General features: G+C 33.7%; 1 long non-coding RNA gene across 1 annotated transcript; it reads left to right on the plus strand.

Moving 5' to 3' along the window:
• The first annotated feature begins 2015 nt into the window (after nucleotides 1-2015).
• Nucleotides 2016-5882, plus strand: LOC145069044 (uncharacterized). Its single transcript, XR_013689245.1, has 5 exons — nucleotides 2016-2429; nucleotides 2549-2646; nucleotides 2992-3084; nucleotides 3170-3212; nucleotides 5456-5882. It is a non-coding gene; the product is annotated as an uncharacterized LOC145069044 (long non-coding RNA).
• Nucleotides 5883-6999: the final 1117 nt, after the last annotated feature.

Consider the following 6999-nt stretch of genomic DNA (forward strand, 5'->3'; position numbering starts at 1 on the left):
AAAATAAATGAGGGCATGTTAGTCATTTAACATGCTTTTAACGAACTTTTTTTAATAGAGTCAAACTGAAGAACCAAAACTGAAATCATTGAGAACCAGATGGATGTGACTTATTAACTTTCAAAAGTTGGACCAAAACTACGAATTTGACCAAACCATATGGACCATTTCTGTAATTTACTGTTTTATTTATGAATTATTACATTATTAATTAATTAAATTTCTTGCTACAATTTATTTGGAATTAATATTCAAATAATTCCTGATTCTACAAATATATATTTATATTTAAAAAAAAGTACAGTGACGTGTGTGTGTGTGTGTGTATATATATATATATATATATATATATATATATATATATATATATATATATATATAATTTAGGTTCCCTTAGGAACACTAAAGTTCCTAAGGGTTTGACGTAATTGGTCCTTCTATTTTGCCTATTAACCATTTTGGAATTGCCCGATTTTTTCTTGAAGTTGCAATTTCATCCCTTTTTATGTAATTTGTATTGGGTCGGTCATTCCTTCTCTGACCTTCTATTTCCCACGTAGGAGATAACACCGACAATATGTTAGCGGTTGAATCGTCTCTCTGCTGCCACCATCAGCATCTTCCGCCACCTCCATTTATCTCTTAACATCTCCTAATTATATTGGTTATGAATCAGACCCTAAGAACTTGAACATCGCCGACAGATTTTCCCCATCAACATAACCGACCGTGGGTAGATTGGAGCCGATTAGTTATAGTGTTCTTCTACTGTTTTCGCTTCCCATCTGTCTTCTTCTTCTTCTTCTTCTTTGTTCACCTATCAATTATTGTCCTTCCAATTTTGGGGTTATCACACCTCAATTCTGTTATTTGGGGGTTATATCATCGGAGAAATAGAGTCGATGTTGATTAGGCTAGATGTATCCTCCACCGATTCCATTCGATATTGGCAAGTGAGAGCAACAACGACTCACTGACTGCCTCCACCTTTGTTGGCCGTCTTCCACCACACCGGCAAAGAGGAAAGATATCGGAGACCTACGGTTGCAAGCGTTGGAGAGGGATCGGATCCATAGCGTTGTGCTTTCCGTAGTCATCGATTGCACCGATATTCCTTGGATCTCCGTCTATTGCTTCCACCTACATGGTCGTTCCTGTTGCAGGTTTGCGTTTCCTTTTTCTAGGGTTTATTTGTGTTCTCTGTTGGCACATGTGTGCCATTGGTCCTTACTTTCTCTTTTCACTGCTTGGGTCCTCGAACACCATAATTGGTGTGTGTATTACTATTAACAGTGGTTTCTTGAAGTGTTATTGAAAGATGTGATTGTAAACACTATAGAAAACCAGGTGACTACTGTAATTTTCAATAGGATATTTTCCAATTTTCAACATGTACAGAACATCCTTTGGATCCGTTATCTGCTGCTGAAATCAAAGTAGTTATAGCAAATGTTAGGGCGGCTGGAGCAACCCCTGAGGTATATATACCCGAAGAGTATTAAACTACTAATGAGATAATGATATAGTATGTAACATCCCGTTTATTTATTAAATAAATAAATAAACTAATGAATGTATAGTAGCCCTAAAATCAATAATTATACACTAAGGTGTTGGTCTCGAGGAGCTAATTGTCACAATTCTAGAGATTGGAGGTTAAAAGTGTAAGTTCTGGATTGGTTTTGTAAGTATTTATGAAGGCAGGGACTAAATGGTAACTTCTGGGACTTTATTTGAAGATATTTTGGAGGCAAAGGGGATGTTTTGTAAATATTGTACCTAGATTGCAATGGATTTTTAATGCTGGGGTTTAAAAGCAGGCTCGGCCCAACTACATGGGCAAGTTGGGCTTAGGCCAGGGTATCAAAAAACAGGGGCATACTTTTTATGTAGCAAGTAATATATATATATATATATATATATATATATATATATATATATATATATATATATATATATATATATATATATATATATGTAATTTTGGCCCAAAATTAAGCCCAAATACTCCAATCCAATAACAAACAACGATCGGCAACATTGGGCATCACCGATTCAACGATTCTTGACTCTTTAGCGCCAAGTTGAGAACGCAATCGTCAAATGAACACAATCGGATAGTGGGGAGATCGAGGAGTCGACCAACGTTCAAATTGGCTGAAGTATTTGTTGTGTGGTTTGATTTGCCGATTCTCGTTCCTTCCTCTCAATTTGTTATTCAATCTTCTCTAAAACTGATAGTCTATACATTCAATCGATCTTTCAACATCTGATTTTTGATTTCTAATTACTGAGTTCGAAGACAAAGATCGATTTCCTTTTCAACAATAACAAACGAAGGGACCCGAGAAATCAAACACAACCCGGTGACTAGAGACACAACCCGATTGCCGATTTCTATTCTTCATTCTCATTCACTCGATTTTTGGGTGAGTTTTCTTCAATTGATTGTGATTTTGCTAAACTAGTAAACTTTTAGCCATCAATCATCATTTCTTTATTCAGAATATGATTAATTGATTATTGTGATTTGTTGTTTGAGTTGTAGACTTGGAATTTTATATTGTTTTCAAATAGACAACGAAGTGAACGAATTCTATCAGTTTCTGAATTCTCTTCTCATCTTCTACTCTTCAACTGATTAGGGTAAGTTCTCTACTTTTCTTCAAATGAATTTTTTTTATTTCTTTTTGAACACCAAACCTGCTGGCTGCTGCATCAATCTATCACCACTAAATATGGTTTTACGGTTTGTTTTAGGAGTCAGGAATGTTTTTTCTTACCTATTGGATCACAATAAAAAAAAGTAATCTTTTGTTTCTGATACAAATTCGAGCATCAAATTCAGCTGTTGGTATATGAGATAGCTGTTGGTATATGAGATTTATGGTTTACTTCAAGTATAGTTTCTGATTACTATGGTTTGTTTATGATACAAATTTCTAAATTACTTTTCTAAAGTTTTGTTCTTGTTTCTGTGATGTGAATCAGGACTTGGAACTTGGAACTTGGGACTTGGGAGACTGATTTTTGTTTATTTTAAAATCTTGAAATCTATTGCTTTGTATTTTAGTCTCTTGAAAGGTATATATTTATTTCATTATAGTGTTATTAGTCAGTAGTTGTTGAAAATGGATTTGTAATACTGATTTTATGTTTTATTTTTCAGATAATCGACATCTTCAAAGTAAGGAATAAAAACGAAAACTTTGGTCAGTTTCTATCTTTCTTTGCTTAGCTTTTATAACTAGATTTATTATTTTTTTTTTCTTTGCTTAGCTTTTATAACTAGATTTGCTGATTTTTAAATATGTTTCCCCGAAAACAACCATCGGGGGCTCAAAATAGAAAACGAAAAAGAAAAGAACAAGAAGAGGCTATTCAATTAAGAGGGTCTTTAAATTAATATTTTGTTAGAAATCAAAATTCTAATGATCCAGTTCATAATTTTATTGTTCCACCTAGTACTTCCAATGATTCAGTTGATATTTCCAATGATTTTGAAAAAAATGATTTTTTTTTATAAAGATAAACCAAGTGATTTTAATAGCTTTGATCCTAGAGTATGGGATGATTTAGATTCAAAAACAAAAGATTTACTAATAGAAAAAGGGCCAAATAGAGAAGTTGATACCAACACAATTTTACCAAAAGATTCACTTGGTAGATATTTTTCTTTTGATTTTTTTTATTCGGAAATTAAGAAATGGTGATTCTTTTGATTGAAAATGGTTAGTGTATTTAAAAGAACTTGATAAAGTTTTTTTTGTTTTAGTTGTAAGTTGTTTAAAACCATTCAAACTAAAAGTAGTTTGGCAACCGAAAGAATTAAAGATTGGAAGCATCTTAGTGAAACATTAAAACAACATGAAAATAGTTCTGATCATATGGATAATTTAAGAACTTGGAATGAAACGCGAATTAGTTTAAATAAAAACGAAATAATTGACAAATAAATTCTAGAAATGATAAAAAAAAAAAAAGATACCGAACATTGGAAAGAAGTTATGGTTAGAATTATTTATGTTGTAAAATGTTTAGCAAAAACTAACTTGGCTTTTCGTGGTACCAATGAAAATTTTTATGAAAACTCAAATGACAATATTTAAGTGTAATTGAATCGATTGCGGAGTGGGATCCGGTAATGAAAGAACATTTCCGAATGATTCAAGACAAAGAAACACATAATCATTATCTTAGTCATAAAATTCAAAATGAATTAATTGAAATGTTAGCATCCGAGGTAAAATGTGCAATTATAAAAAAAATCAAAAAGGCAAAATATTTTTTTGTAATTCTTGATTGCACTCCGGATGCTAGTCACCAAGAACAAATGACTTTGATTATAAGATGTGTAGATTTGGAAAGTGTTCCATTAAAAGCTGAAGAGTTTTTTTAGAGTTTTTAATTGTAGAAGATACATCCGGTCTAGGTCTTTTTAATGTTTTGCAAGATGCCCTAAAATCTCTTGATTTGGATATTAATTATGTTCGTGGTCAAGGGTATGATAATGGGGCAAATATGAAAGGTAAACACCAAGGTGTTCAAAAACGATTGCTTGATATAAATAATAGAGCTTTTTATATGCCTTGTGGATGTCATAGTTTAAATTTGGTTTTGTGTGATATGACAAATTCTTGCCAAAAGGCAAAAGCCTTTTTTGGTACATGTCAAACGATTTATAATGTTTTTTCTAATTCAACCAAAAGATGGAGTGTTTTACTTGAGTTTATTGATGATCTAACACTTAAATCATTATCAGCTACTCGTTGAGAAAGTCATATTGAATGTATTAAAGCAATAAAAACACGATTTTATCAAATAAGAAAAGCTTTAAAAATTATCTAAAATAAGTGATAATGGACAAGTGTGTAGAGATGCTGATTCACTAGTAAATGGTGAGTTTTCTAGTTTTGAATTTATTTTAAGTTTAGTTATATGGTATGATATTTTGTACAAAATTAATTTGGTAAGAAAAAAGTTACAATCCAAAGAAATGCTTCTTGATGTTGTTGTAAAAAATTTAGAGGGGTTAATTAATTATTTTGAAGGATATAGGGAAAGTGAGTTTGACTTTGCTATTAGTGAAGCAAAAGAAATAGCAAATAGTGTTAAAGTTAAACCCGAATTTCCTCAAAAACGCAATTATAAAAGAAAAAAACATTTTGATGAAATTCCAAATACGAAAAGAGAACACCAATCTTCTCAAAAAGCATTTAAAAGGGATTATTTTTTTATTCTTGTTGATATGACTCTTGCTCAATTGAAAAGTAGATTTGAACAAATGAAATATTTTGAATCGATATTTGGTTTTTTGTTTGATGGTTCCAAATTATTTTCTTTAGTTGATGATGAATTAAAGAAATGTTGTTTAAATCTTGAGTCCAATTTGAAAAATGGTGAAGATTATGATATTGATGGAGATGGTTTATTCATTGAGTTAAAGATTTTGCAGAAAATGTTGTCGGATGAAACATACAAAAGTGGAATTCCTTGGACATATATTCAAATAATGGAGTATGCAAGAAGAATGAATATGTTCCCTAATGTGTTGGTTGCATATAGGATACAGTTGACGGTGCCGGTTACGGTTGCTTCCGCGGAAAAAAGTTTTTCAAAAGTGAAGCTTTTGAAATCATATCTCCGAAGTACCATGACTCAAGAAAGATTGAATGAATTAGCAATTTTAAGTATTGAAAGTGATTTTTAAAAAAATATTGATTATTGTAAAACAAGAGATGTTTTCGCTTCAAAAAAATGTGCGAAGACATCGTTTTAGGTGATTATTTTTATATTTTGTTTCATTATATGTTTTTGCTATTGTACAGTTCACATATAAGGGCATAATTTTTTTATCTCGCCCCGGGTAGTAAAAAATAATGGATCGGCCCTGTTTAAAAGGTAAATATGGGATTTATTTTGAAATGATTTCTGGATGGAGGGGCTGATCTTGACATTACGGCACTTAGTTTGCTAGGGCTCAGGTATATAGTCATACAAACCCTAACCCTAACTAAACCCTTTCCAGCCGTCACTCCTTATATCTCCCACCGGCCGTCACCCCCCTTCTTCACCTCCATCCGCCACCCAACTTTATGGTTTCGATCAGATAAGTCCAGCAAGCATGTCGTTTCCCCAACCGACGCCATCCTTCCTCCGCCACCGTGAGGTGGGTGGTCGTGTGCATTCCTGAGCAGGAGTCGTGTTTATGGGTTGTGTAGTCGGAAAACCGAGAAAAACCACCGCACCATGTGCCGCCATGTATGTGTATTTTAGTGAGTGTGTGAGAGTGTGAATTTGGTATTTTTCATTGTAACTTTGTAACCAGTGATTAGAATAATGAAAAGAAACCCTAACCACCACCGTGAAGTGGTGGCTGCCACCTCCTACTGCCACCAACCGCCGTGTCGGGTGGCGGTGTGATTATTTGTGTTTGGATCGCTTTTGGAGTGCTTGGACTCGATTGGACTAGAAACCTAACCGCCACCGTGAGCCGCTATTGACCACCACTACCCGAGGTGGTAGTGGGTGGTGCCCAACTAGTGAAACCCTAATGGGCCTAGAGAAACCATAATGGATCTAAAGACTTAGCTATTGGTCCAATTGGGTTGGGATTGGGTTGGGATTGGGTTGGAAACCCTAATTAGGGTTTAGAAAACCCTAATATTGGATTTATGGGCTTGGACTTAGCGGGACCCACATTTTGGGCCATTTGATTGGAATTGTGTGTTAAGCCCAATCACACCATATGATTTATTTAGAAGAGTGGTGGACTTAATGGATTAAGTCCTTAATGAGTTAAGTTAGAAACACTTAATCCTAATTGTCATTGTATATGAAACCCTAATTTCACTTGGGTTTATTGTTGGGCCTTGATGATTGGGTTATTGGTGGGCCATCCAAGAATAATCATATGGACTAGAATATTTAGATGGGCTTTAGGGTAAGGCCCATATGTGAGGGTTTGGGCCCAATTTGGAAAATTAGGCCATAGTTGGG

Source organism: Lactuca serriola, chromosome 8, assembly GCF_051521515.1.
Source record: "Lactuca serriola cultivar US96UC23 chromosome 8, Lser_US96UC23_V15, whole genome shotgun sequence".
Classification (NCBI taxonomy): Eukaryota; Viridiplantae; Streptophyta; class Magnoliopsida; order Asterales; family Asteraceae; genus Lactuca; species Lactuca serriola.